The 14089-nt window shown below is 38.6% G+C and overlaps 1 pseudogene; it reads right to left on the minus strand.

The window, feature by feature from the left end:
* Window positions 1-9330: 9330 nt before the first annotated feature.
* Window positions 9331-10790, minus strand: LOC105046685 (uncharacterized; annotated as a pseudogene).
* Window positions 10791-14089: the final 3299 nt, after the last annotated feature.

A 14089-nucleotide genomic window follows, 5' to 3' on the forward strand; every position in this document is an offset into this window, starting at 1 on the left:
TTCTTCAAATCTGGATCTGAAAGAGATGAGGCTCTCTGTTAGCCGCACAAATATCCGACTTCTATGAGTATCCACTCGAGATCAGTCTGAAACAGCCCTTTACAATCTGAATTTTGAATCTCCAAAATTTAACCTGCTGAATCTGAACGAAATCTGGATTGCGATCAACACTTGATCTTTCTTTTTGATCTTCTTTTTCTCTTTTTTTCTAGAGTTTTTTCTTGTTATATGCTGCTACCAGATGCTAGAAACTAGTAAGAAAGAGTCATCTAAACTTTTTTGGGTATGGAACACCTTGGGATGCGTGTTTCAAGGAAAGGGTGTGTAGAACGCCCAAGAGAAGAGAAAAGAGAAGGAAGAGAGGGCGTGGGGAGAGTCTTTGGGTGTGAGAGACTGCTGATTTTGATGCTCTAGAGATCTTAGAAGAGGTCCCTTTAAATAGGCATAAGGATTGAATCCTATTCAATCTCATAATACAAGTCCTACTTGCATTAGGATTCCTACTAACTTAAGTTATCTAACTTACATTAGGAAATCCATTAGGCACCAACAATTAGAGTACTTGCACCCATAATTAGACACTCTCTTTTGCATCCAAAAGACACCCCATATAAAAACCAAAGGCCCTCTAATTAATGAACACGTCCAAATTGATCAAATCAAAGTGGCGCCCCACAATAACTATCAAGGAGATTTATAAGGGATTTGCACCCTTAATTTATGTGATCATAACCTTAGACACCCAACAATTGGAGTCTCATGAATCTTATTTATGTAGATTATTAGTAAGTAATTAAGTTAGAATTAACTTATCAAATAAATAATTCCAACAGAAAGAGAAATTGGATCCAACTATGTGCTAGCAAGGTTACTATGAACCCAATGAATTTCTCTAAATCCAATTGACACTTCATAAGCTCAATTACTTATTCCAAGCCTAATTCCTTTGTTGTGTAACCTCATAAGTTTAATTCTATCTGGTAGTGGATATACAATGATCTCTATCATTATATCATTGAAACTCTTTTCATGGATCGAAATAATTTCACTCTAACTCAGAAGGATTGTTGATCCGGAACAATCCTAGTGAGCTCTCACAATCTACTAGTGACACCTAGCAGTATATAGTGGTAATCCAGTAAAACTAAAATGAACCTCTAGGTGTAGTTAACGTGTGATTCAATCCCTCTATCGTGAGTCCCGACTAGATAGCAGATCATGGATAAATCGTCAGACCTCAACATCGGTCATATGATAGATTCAATCAGCTTAAGTCTATATGTGATTTTGTAAAAAAAATTTTTCATCAATCACACTGCTATGGCCATAGACTTAAAGACTCAGCCTCTTAAATCTCATAGGACTACTCTCTTCTACTAGGATCGATAGATCCCATCTTGATGCACACCCCACTCCTACAGTGGATCAACTGTCGCCAACATCTACTATAAGGACTCTTTAAGATCCATATTGATGTGTCAGTCAAACTTCAGCAGCTTCACTATGAGCAGTAGTATCATCTCAGGTAAAAGGACCAGTCATACAACTGCAGCATCGAGAAAGTCACTAACGAGTGAACAGACATCCATGTGACTTCTCGTGTTGGTCACGCTCAGTGCTAGTTGTTCTCTAATAACCACCTGCATTATCGCTTCAATATCTCTATACTGCAAACTCGAGATCCATCTGTTCGAAAAAAATAATCCGTGCACTGATCTATCCGGATCAATCACCATCCCCATGATGATCCTATGACCAGATGCATTTAGGAATTAACCATCAATAACACATATCTCAAATTCTCAACTCTATGAGAATATGTGTCATTATCTTGTTAATCTCTTGGATGATTCATGGACACATAAACATGAATAGTAATATAACTATCCAATAAGTACAAAATCATGTCCTAAAAATATGAAATATGTCAATCAAGATTGACTTCTAGGGCATACATCCAACAATCTTCCACTTGCACTAAAGTCAATCTGCCATATACCAAGCCCTATCTTCACAAGATAAGCTATAGTCTTAGGCTAGCTAAGTGACTTACTAGTGGGTCATCCACATCACATGTGGAGTTTGCTCTCTGCACCTCTATGTATTTTTACTTGAGGTGGTCGCGTATTCTGCTACTCTATGTGCTTGGATATCTGGTGAGATCTAAGCTCCTTAGCAAAGGCTATGGTGTCATTATCTTTGCAGTATTATGTCACGGTATCTGATGGCATGACAACCAATTCTGCAACTAACATTAAAATCAGAATGCATCCTACACATCTACAGTGTACTCAGCTTTCATTGATCGATTATTTAAAATTCTTTCAAGATATCGACATAAAAAAATATCTATGATGTAGATATTCTATCATCAACATCAGACATAAAGTCTAAATTTATCTATCCTCCCACTCCTAGTTTTGATCCTTCTCCGAACATATCCTCAATTCTTCTTAGGATCTTAAGGATGTTTTCACAGCAATCCAGCGCTCACAGTCCGGATACAACTGATATCTACTTGTGACAATCATGATATAATCAGTTCAAGTACTTTATGGCATACGATTATATCCGAAAGGATAGCAGATCTCTCTTTAAGATTTTTATGCTGAACACTTTCAGTATCCGATCTTTGTACTTTATCTGTGAAAATACAAGCATCCAATTACATCTATTTTTATAGATCTTTAGGATGCTTACTTTATGTCTTTCATAGAGAAATCTATATTCAATCATATTTTAATCGATGTCAATATTGGACACTCCCACTAATCCTTTTGAAATTCATAATTCTTCATATCTGATCAAATAATTTGATCATATCATTGAAATGAATGTTCCAACTCTAAAGATATTGTGATCTTTGTGATCACCTATCACAAGAAGTAAAATTCATAGACTATTCCATATAGAAATCTTCAAAAGATCTCTACTCAGGAAAGCTATTTCACATCTTTTTTTGGAGTCGATGTCTCACATCACCTCGTTATAGGTTCTGGGATCATCTCTTTGTTCCCTATTTTTCAAGAGAAATAATTTTTTCTACATCCTCTGTTAAGCATATTGAAGTACCTTTCGAGAGGATTGGAGATCCTACTATGTGTATGAGGTGGAAGAGGAATACATGTCTACTGGCTCATGATTAATATATTCTTAAGGTCCCAAAGCTCCTTGCTCTTTAGAGACATTCTCTTAGAGCTTAACCTTCCTTCCACTGCTTCATCTTGGTTAAATAATTTTTCAAGAAGATAGTATTGAGTCATAATCACATTGTAATCCCATCGAAAAGTAATATTCCAAACTCTTTTAGGAAGAGCTTTATAGATCTATCCTCTAACATATCCACCTGTTGTCCTAGACATAGGTTGGATATCCTTGAATCTCAAAATAATCAAGATTCAGTTCTCACCATATCATATCTTATATAGTGTGGTAGTAACAGATTTAGAGAGAACATAATTTCATAGAAATAAAGCATGTCCCTAGAAAAATATAAATAAATCAATGAATTTCATTTTGGACCATATCATATCTTATATAGTCCCATGACTCTTCTTATCTCATTGAGCTGAGATTTACTAAGAGAGGTCCAATATGAAATAATGTTATTTTATGAGATAATCGAAAAATTTCTTTCAATGATATTGTATCTTCGATCTGGATCGAAGTACCTTCAGAAATTTTTCGATTTATTTCTCTACTTACATCTAAATTCTTTGAACCTTTTAAAAAATTTAGATTTGTATCTCATATACAAAATAAAGATAACTCCTTGGTTAGCACATCACATAGGCTACACACATCAAATATGTATAAGGATAAGTATCTTAATGGTTCTTTTTCTCTTGTCTCATAAGAGTAGCTTGATTATATTTTCTCAAAGAGATGATGTACAAACTAGATTTGACTCAGCAGTCAATGAGTCCAAGCTCAAATTTTTTTAGTTTGTTAATCATTTCTTCTCCAATATGACTTAGTTATAGGTTTCACATATACTTTAAAATTTATCTCAATTTTTGATCTCTCCGATCCAATGGCATTCACTGATTGCTTAATTAAGTTCATATATGCATCAACATGCAATTGATAGAGACTATATCTAAAAACTAAATTCAAACGATGATCGCAAAGGACAGATATCTATGGCCGTAGTAGTAACTGTTATCCTATAGCCAATTCAAAGGTTACTTCCTCAGCCCTCTACCTTTTCTTCGACTCTACACTAGAGTTTGTAGCTCAACTAGGAGGAAAAAAAATCGTAAGAATAGTATTAAGTAATTTCAACATACCTACTCTAGGTATGTCTTTATTTTTTTTAAGCTCTTCAGGTATTTACCTCTGAACTCTTTCAAGGTTCCTTTATTATCAACACTTTGATCAATTCAGATAAAGTGACATGATGGTCTTTCATATGGTAGTTTACCATAAACTATCCATATAAACTAATTAAGGATCGCAGGATTAAATCCATAAGTAATTTCTTATGCATGGTTATGTCGAGCCTTTTAAGCTCTTTAATGTCCTTGATCATTATCAAATAACGATCATAGACTGACTGTCCATCATGCATCACATGCATTGTGTGACTCTGATCACCTCACAATACTTGTGGATGAATCAACATGTCGTTGGTAGTGTACATGTACTCATGCATAGCACCTATCTTTATTGTCATTATCCATCCACTCGTCAAGTATAGCTCATTGACTATGGGTTGGATGAGTTATTAATATTAGAATAACCTGATAGAGAATATTACTTAATTTTTTAAAATTAAAAATAATTTTTAAATTTGTAAGTCAGTCTATGTACTCGATTTTGATTAATCGATTGATATCTAGGATTCAAACTAGAGAGTTAGAAGCTGACATAATGAACAGTAGAGAGTAAAGATTCTAATTGAGTATTTGTATTTATTTTATAATTTTATTTTAAAAATTTTTAGATGTAAAAAGAGATTCTCACTTTTTTATCAGAACTTCCACACTCTCCGGATGGAGAAACGAAAATCCTAATGCGATAATTAGATTTTTAGTGGGTGCTGTGGTCCCATCGATGTTGTGCACCTCACCTAATAGTTATTGGTAATACGAATAAATACCGATGCGTGGACAACTCTTTGCCTAGATACTTCTCTAAGTATATTGCAGCCATTAGATCTCTAAGTCATTTGGGTTCACCTAACAGTTATTGCCTGTACTTCTTAGTTAAGTCAGATCCACCATTCACAAGCAGGTGTAAAGCCGTCATTGAGTCCCTCACCTAACAGTTATTGGGCCTAACCCCATCTTTACCCTACAGTAACTCTTTGCTAATAGAGTGGTTGCGTGTTTTCGATGTAACTGAACTACTGTGACCAGTCGAGAACAATCAATGCCGGTAGCATGCCCGCACATCTACAATAGTGAAAGATCTTGGACTTAATATTTTATGAAGAGATTTGGGTTAGATCTTATCTAATCAGTCATGAGATTTGGATTTAGGTCTCATCTAATCAATCATCATATGACTGATGTAATTGATACGGACTAAATCAAACCACTAAGCAACCATATTGGTGACTCAATCTTTCAAATTGATCATGTAAGTAGAGATTGGTGGGGGTCTCCCCGTTGCTTTCCTCAGACACCAATAAATTGGTTAGGTAAGCGAACGGATCCAATTAATAACCATCTTTCAATTACTTGCCTTAGACATCAATTGGATAATTGATCAGAATTGGTTAGCTCAAGTGAATCGGGCTCAAATCAACAAGCCAAATTAGGTCCTTAGGTTAATTGATTCTACATATGAAACTCAATCAATTTGATAAACAACAATTGTATGATCATTAACTTAATTGATCTAACTCAATTTAACACTTGACTCGGTTTAACCAATTACTTAATCAAATTAGACCTATATATCCCAAATCAAAAATCTTAGATGTAATCCTATTACATGACTTAATTTTTGATTTTTTCATGATCAAAATCCTCGTACACAAATAAAAATTTTAGATTCTAAAATCATATTTTAAATCTAAATACTTTGTTTGAAAGTAAGTATTAAAATATAAAAATAATTTTCAAGTTCTAACATACAAACATATATCACATATATGCATGTAAAATCAGATCTTAAACAAAATTTTAGATCTAAACATGATATCATATATCTCATATACTAATTATAGATTAGATTAAAATTAAATTTACTATCTAAATATGCAATCATATCTCATATACATGAATCAAAATTTAGATCACAAAAATATTCAGATTTCATGCATGTATCTATTTCATATGAACTAGAACTCTTTCTACATCAATTTTCAGATATATGCATGCATCAACATATCAACTATATATTTTAAAATTAAATTTAAAATTAAATTTAAAATTAAATTTTAAATTTAAAGATCTATCCATCCATCTCATGTATCAAAAAAAAATTAATTTTAAAATTTTTTTAAAAATTTGTATATTAAAATTCAACATATGAAAACCGTGGCTCTGATATCACTGTTAGAATTCTGGGTTTGAAGCATGCATATGTGTTTCAAAACTTAATTTTCTAAAAATCACAGTAGAGAATAAGATTAAAATAATTTTAATTTAAATTTTGTATGTATAAAAATATAAAACTATATGGATCTATTTCATATGCTGAAATTGATATATGCTGAAATTTAGATTGTGATCAAATCACATATCTGTTTCATAATCTCTTTCTTCAAATCTGGATCTGAAAGAGGTGAGACTCTCTATTAGCCACACAAGTATCCAGCTTCTATGAGTATCCATTTGGGATCAGCCTGGAACAGCCCTTTACAATCTGAATTTTGAATATTCAAAATTCAGTCTGGATCGCGATCAATACTTGATCTTTCTCTTTGATCTTCTTCTTCTCCTCTTCTCTAGAGTTTTTTCTTATTATGTCCTATTATCAGATACTAAAAACCAGCAAGAAAGAGGTATCCAAACTCTTTTGGGCATGGAACATCTTGGGACGTGCGTCCTAAGGGAAGGGCGTGTAGAACGCCCAAGAGAAGAGAAAAGGGGAGGAAGAGAGGGCATGAGAAGAGCCTTTGGGTGTGAGAGACTGCTGGTTTTGATGCTTTAAAGACCTTAGGAGAGGTCCCTTTAAATAGGTATAAGGATTGAATCCTATTCAATCTCATAATACAAATTCTACTTGCATTAGGATTCCTATTAACTTAAGTTATCCAACTTGCATTAGGAAGCCCATTAGACTCCAATAATTGGAGCCCTTGCACCCATAATTAGACACCATCTTTTACACCCAAGAGACATCTCATATAAAAATCAAAGGCCTTCTAATTAATGGACTCGTCCAAATTGATCAAATCAAAGTGGCGCCCCATAATAACTATCAAAGAGATTCATAAGGAACTTGCACCCTTAATTTATGTGATTCATAACCTTAGACACCCAACAATTGGAGTCTCATGAATCTTATTCATGTAGATTATTAGTAGGTAATTAAGTTAGAATTAACTTATCAAATAAGTAATCCTAACAGAAAGAGAAATTAGATCCAACCATGTGCTAGCAAGGTTACCATGAACCCAATAGATTTTTCTAAATCCAATTGACACTTCATAAGCTGAATTACTTATTTCAAATCCAATCCCTTTGTTGTGCGACCTCATAGGTTTAATTCTATCTAGTAATGAGATATACAATGATCTCTATCATTATATCATTGAAATTCTTTTCAATGGATCGGAACAATTTCACTCTAACTCAGTAAAGATTGTCGATTTGAAATAATCTTAGTAAGCTCTCACAATCCGCTAATGACATCTAGCAGTATATAGTGGCAACTCAATAGAACTGAAATGAATCTCTAGGTGTAGTTAACATATGATTTAATCTCTCTATCGTGAGTACCGACTAGATGATAGGTCATGGATAAATCATCAAATCTCAACATCGATCGTATGATAGATTCAATCAGCTTAAGTCCATATGTGATTCTATGAAATTTTTTTTCCATCAATCACACTGCTATGGTCATAGACTTAAGGACTCAATCTCTTAAATCTCATAGGACTACTCTCTTCTGCTAGGATCGATAGATCCCATCTTGATGCATACCCCACTCCTATAGTGGACCAATTATCATCAACATCCACTATAAGGGTTCCTTGAGACCCATGTTGATGTGTCAGTTAAACTCCAACAGTTTTACTGCGAGCAATAGTATCATCTCAGGTCAAAAGATCAGTCATACAATTACAGGATCGAGAAAGTCACTAACGAGTGAGCAGAAATCCATGTGACTTCTCGTGTTGGTCACGCTCAGTGCTAGTTGTTCTCTAACAATCATCTGCAGTCTCGCTCCAGTATCTCTACACTGCAGACTCGAGACCCATCTGTTTGAAGGAAGCAATCCGTACACTGGTCTATTCAGATCAATCACCATCTCCATGATGATCCTATGATCAGAAGTAATTTAAGAATTAACCATCAATGACATATGTTTCAAATTCTCAACTCTTTGAGAATATATGTCATCATCTTGTTAATTTCTTGGATGATTCATGGACACATAAACATGAATGGTAATATAACTGCCTAATAAGTACAAAATTATGTCTTAAAAATATGAAATATGTCAGTCAAGATTGACTTCTAGGACATACATCCAACACTTAGATGGTCTTCGATTATCACTTTGATGATGACTATGAAGCTTGTAGCAGCTAGGCCTTATCCATCCGATGAGTCAGCTGTTGTGGGAGGTCTTGTTGTTAAGTCAATAATAGCAAGAGTCTGAACTGCTTGGATGTTCATTGATGTCAAAGTGTGGTTCAATAGATTTTGATTTCCTTATCTTTGGGCTATGACTCTAAAGTTGGTGGACATCCTTCAAAGTCTTGAATCACTGATGACTTGGAAGGGTGGTCGGATGAACATCGATGTAGTTTTGTAAAATTTCTTTGGATTCCTAATGTTTATCTGAATCGCTAGCCTTCTACAAGAGCTTTTGACTTAAGACACCACTATAGACTCTTCGAGGTATGTAGCATCAATCTGGCTTTAGTTGGCTCAAAGACTTTGGCTTGATGTTCGGAGAAGATCCAAGATTTTCTTTGGATGTGTTCCAAGAATTTTGGTAACTAATATCATCTCGATCAGTAGAGCTGTCAAAATGGGTCAGAGCCCATAGGCCAGCCCATTTGGCCCTAAAAATGGGCTGGGTTGGGCTAAGAAATTCTGCCCCATTTATGAAAGTGGGCTTTTTGGCCCGACCCCTATAGCCCATGGGCTAAACCGAATTAGGACCGGATCAGTCTGTGGGCCGGTCCATACCCACAGCCCTTCACCCCTCCCCTAGACCAATTCTAGGATATCTTCTCTTCCCACCCCTCTCCTCCGCCTCCTCGCCAACCCTCCTCGTCTTCCTCTCCCCACACGAACCACCACAGTACTTCAATCGGAACCAAACTCTCTCCCTCTCCACTAGTAAAATCCTCTCCCCTTCCCCTGATAATCTCACCCCCTTCATCATCTCCCTCTCCCCATCCCCTTCTCTCTCATCCCCCTACCCTCCCCCTCTCTTCGTGACCTCTCCCAGGCCTCCAGAAAGCATGGTAGCCACCACGGCACGTGCCCGAACAGTGGCTCTTGCTCCATTTGTCCAAAGCTTGATGAAACCCTAGCTGACATGGATTTGCACCGGATCGGCCTCAAGAAAGGGATCTCCTCCACCCATTAGATGAATGCCATTAGCTCTCTTAGAATGCTCGATCTCAGAAGCGGTATTGTTGGATCGAAGGCGCTAGTAAAACCCCATAGGAGGCTGAGGTCCTCCATCGTCCTGATGAGGTCGAGAAAGTTGGCATTGATCTGGCCGTGGGCAGTGGTGATAATGACACCCGATCGGGCTAGGACCTGGATGAAGCAAGCAGCGATGTCGGCAAGGGAGTGGAGGGCGGTGGGCTCCATGGCAGCATACTCGATGGTGAGGCAGATCTGGGCTAGGGCCTGAATAAGGCGAGCAGCGACATTGGTGAGAGAGCAGAGGGCGGCAAGCTCCACGACCTTATCGACCTCGACGTCCCTCCTGCTTGCTGAAATGAAGTGGGCTAGCCCGGTCCTAACCCACAACCCACGTGGGCTAGGACTAGATTTTTATGGCCCATTTTAGCAAGTGGGCCAAGCCTAGCCCGACCCACATAATCACAGCCCACGTGGGTTAGGATTGGGTCGGGCCGGGCCGATCCATTTTGACAGCTCTATCGATCAGGATCTCGAAGAAAATTAGATGACAGATCTATTCACCGAACCTTCTAAGCATTCGTTTGCAGGATGCTTCGTAACTCCATTCGCCATTAAGGCTGGGGGATTCTTCAAGGGAACACACTAGAGAGTCACCCCAGGCTATCGCATGGTGGATTAAGGTGAGTCTCAAAGCATTTCATAGGTCGTTCCTCAGAATTTAGAATAGATGGTGTAATTAATGGCCGCGATATTTGGCACTTTGGGTTTGGCTGCATGGTGCTATCCAATTGCCAATTGGTGGGACGTACGTCGCTTGGAACTTATATAAATAGGTTGCTCCCCTGTAGTGGCTGCATTCATCAGAAAACTTTCACTCGTCCTTTGGTACCTTGCCATGATGGAGGCATCATTGCGATCAAGGAAGGATGCCATGAAGAAAAAGATGGCTTTCCTAAGGGGGAAGCCTTTGCCCAAGAGGGTAAAGACTGCCTCATCTGAACCTCCAAGTGTCTCTCGGGCTCCATTTTCTCCAAGGGTCCTAGGTGAGGGGTCCTTCATCCCCGAGGGAGCAGTCAGCCAGGAGATCTCCGTCAAGGCCTTTGTCGAAGTTTGACTCTACTGCATTGTAGAGTACAAGATCTCAGAGACTTTCAAGGGGGAGCTCCTTGACACCTCTATCACTGGTTTCATCCAGAGGTTCGAGAACTACAAGGTTCGTCTATAGTCATGATGCTACAGCTGGACCTGCACTGCCTCCACCCAAGGAATAGTGACGAGAAAGTGGGGGCATTCTTCTCGGATGAGAATTGAATCTTTATCATTTTCTTTTTTCTTCTTTTGTTTCTTCTTTTTTTTTATTCGATGCTTCTTTTGGCATCATTTTTTGAGAAATATTTCATAAATAAAAGAAGAACTTTTATCATGTATACCTCTTTCATGATTGCATCTTTTCTTGAGGATACAGTCTTTCGTCAAAGTCTTCGACACTCTGTGATTGCTAAATTGCTAGATTGAGGACTTTGGTGTATGTTTGATCTCCATCGTTGGGTAGACCTTTGAGATAGTTAGGTCGCTCTTGAAAATCATTATTTGTTCACTAAAGATTTGCGAGGTGATTTCCAAGTAGGTATTTTTTGACTATAGTGTGGCCGAACCATCTCTTTCGGTTGTTTTGACCTCGATTATTTGTTGCTAGATTGCTCCCAAGATTTTTGTCCGTGGATGATTCCATCTCAGGTTAGGGTATCTTCCCATCTTTGGCACCGCACCGACCTATGTTTGGAAATCAAGGCATCTAGGTTGGGGTGTCTCTGAGGGGTTGACATGCCGATCCGATTGTTGGTGTTCGCACGAGCACCCAAACATACCTTATCCTATTCAGGGACATGCCAGACACCTTCTCTCTGTTCCTTTCAGGGATCTCAGCCAGAACCATATCTTTTCTTGAAGGTTGTGCACTAGCGGGCCGTATTCCTTTAAACATTTAATGCCGGATGTCTTTTCGATAATGGTGATGCATTGAAGGGATAGTTGGTGCCTCGAACCTTAGTGGTACGACCTTCGAGACCTCTCCTTAGTGACATGCGTCTCGTGCCTAGTGAGGTAGTTGGAGGCACGTGTTGGGGTGCGATTCCTCTATAAATGAAAATCCTTTGCCGCTCAAAGTTAAAACTATCTGATCTTCTCTCCAGGATGCCATCTTTTTGGTTGCTTGAGCATCGTCGTCACTTGATCCAATCGGATGTAGCCTTCTTATGCCTCCACATAGCCATAGTTCACCTCAAGGGAGCATGCTGAAGGGGAGCATGTCGGATAGCATCTTCATTTGGCATGGAAGGTGTTAGAAATTTCATCACTCTGCTCGCTGAGTGGTGGTGGCATTTGCCGGGGCTGATATGGGATGCCACTCCATGGGAGGGTCTTGCATCCCTCTAGGGGTGGTCTGATCCTCTCCGATAAGTATAGCCTTCCAGCCTTCCTTAGAGATTTATCATGAAGGCAAACATATCTCTAGGGGTTGTAATGTTGGCATTGCCAAGCTTCACAGCTTTTGTTGCGTCAACCCTATGGTGGATCCGATCGGTGGCCACACTTAAAGATCTTCTTCTTTTATTGTAATGGACTTCATCCAATTGAAGTTGTCTTGTAATGAAATCTTTCTTCTTAATAAAATACTCCTTCATTCTCTTTTTGTGTCTTATCTAGTCATCCCGATGTTGTAGCGAAAGGCTCCTTCAAGCTATCATCTAGTATCGACCTAAAGTTATCTCCAACCCTTGCCTGACTTATCCATGGATAAGAAGTGTGAGGTCCTTTGAGGTCTTTGATGTTGTTTCGATGACTGTGCTCGATTTGGCCAAATCTTATGATCAGGCTCTCTAGTATAAAGGACAATCTTATTGACGATGAAGGTATAAGAAGTTGCATCACTTATTGATAGTATATCCGAAGTCTTTCGGAGTCCCAAGTCCGTGGAGGCCAAGTGCTGCCAAAAGTTTTCGATGCATAGGCTCCAAATCTGATTACTTCCGTTAGCTAACATGGCACTCTTTAGTTTAGAGTTCGCCTATAATGTTTGGTAGATTTGGATGCTTCAATTCATTTGGTCATAGAATCTTTAGGTCAGGAAGTGTTCGCTTTGGTGTAGGCACTACAGTGATTAGTCACTCATTGCCAGCATGATGCTATTCTATCTCAATCTTCTATCCCGATAACTCATGAGGGGTGCTTGGCTTTGACCCATTTGTTAATATGGTCGATCGTCATGATTGGGGTTTTCCCTCATCTTGACATCATTGAGGATGCCCATAGTCGTAGAATGAAAACTCTCACATCCTTTACCACCGAATACTGATGGTCTCATAGCCTATTGTTTGATTCATCATGCTTTCCGCCCCTTGCTGTCGATAGGTACTGAGGTTATATCTACGGCACCAGCGGTCGAATTGTCATCGAGGTTATCCTCCACATCGATGGTCTTCCAGTGTGGATTCTTTGTGGGGCTCCCATTATGATAAGGGACCCTCATTGGATAAGGTCTCTGATCATATCCTTCAATTGACGATACTCCTCGATATCGTGGTTGTGGTTGGGATGGGCATGGTGGTATTCTCGATCTCTCTAGCTTATAGGTGCTCTCATCTTCAGAGGCCAGCATATGAAGTTTTGCCTTCGGTCTCTATGAGAATTTGAGTGCATAAAGTAGAGAGAGAGATGTGATCGTTGGAATGATGCAGAGGATTCCTCTTCCTCTATTTTCAGGGGTGATTTTCTCCTTCTTCTTTCGAGGCTCCATGATTGTCATCACAAGGCCATTTTTCATTGTCATTCTTTTTCTCTTCCTCTATTTGATGATGGGTTTTACCTTCCTCAGCCCAAATGTATTTTCTAGCTTGGGCTAAGAGGTTAGCATAATCCTTTGAGGAGTCCTTATTGAGGGAGAAAATCTGATGCTTATCCTTGAGTCCTCGCTCCATCATCGAGGTGGCGATAGACTCACTAAAGTTTCAAACTTTAAGTACGACCGCGTTAAAACACACCATGTAGTCTTTTGATAGCTGGCCTTCTCTTTGCTCAATAAAAAAGAGGTTGTTGCTGTTTTTCGATTATGACCTTTGACTGCCGAAGTGCGTAATGAACTATTTTTTTAGTTGCTTGAGGGAGTAAGTGGATCTTTACGAAATACTGGAGAACCAGACTTTCATGCTTTTTTTGAGAGTCATTGGGAAAGCTTGGCAGAGGAGGGCATCGGATGCCCCCCACAGCGTCATGAGGGCTCTGTAACCCTCTAGGTGTCGAGTGGATTGGTCGTGCTATCACACGGCCCGACTTGCGATATCTTGAATCGATATGAAATC

The sequence above is a fragment of the Elaeis guineensis genome, chromosome 6 (genome assembly GCF_000442705.2).
Source record: "Elaeis guineensis isolate ETL-2024a chromosome 6, EG11, whole genome shotgun sequence".
Classification (NCBI taxonomy): domain Eukaryota; kingdom Viridiplantae; phylum Streptophyta; class Magnoliopsida; order Arecales; family Arecaceae; genus Elaeis; species Elaeis guineensis.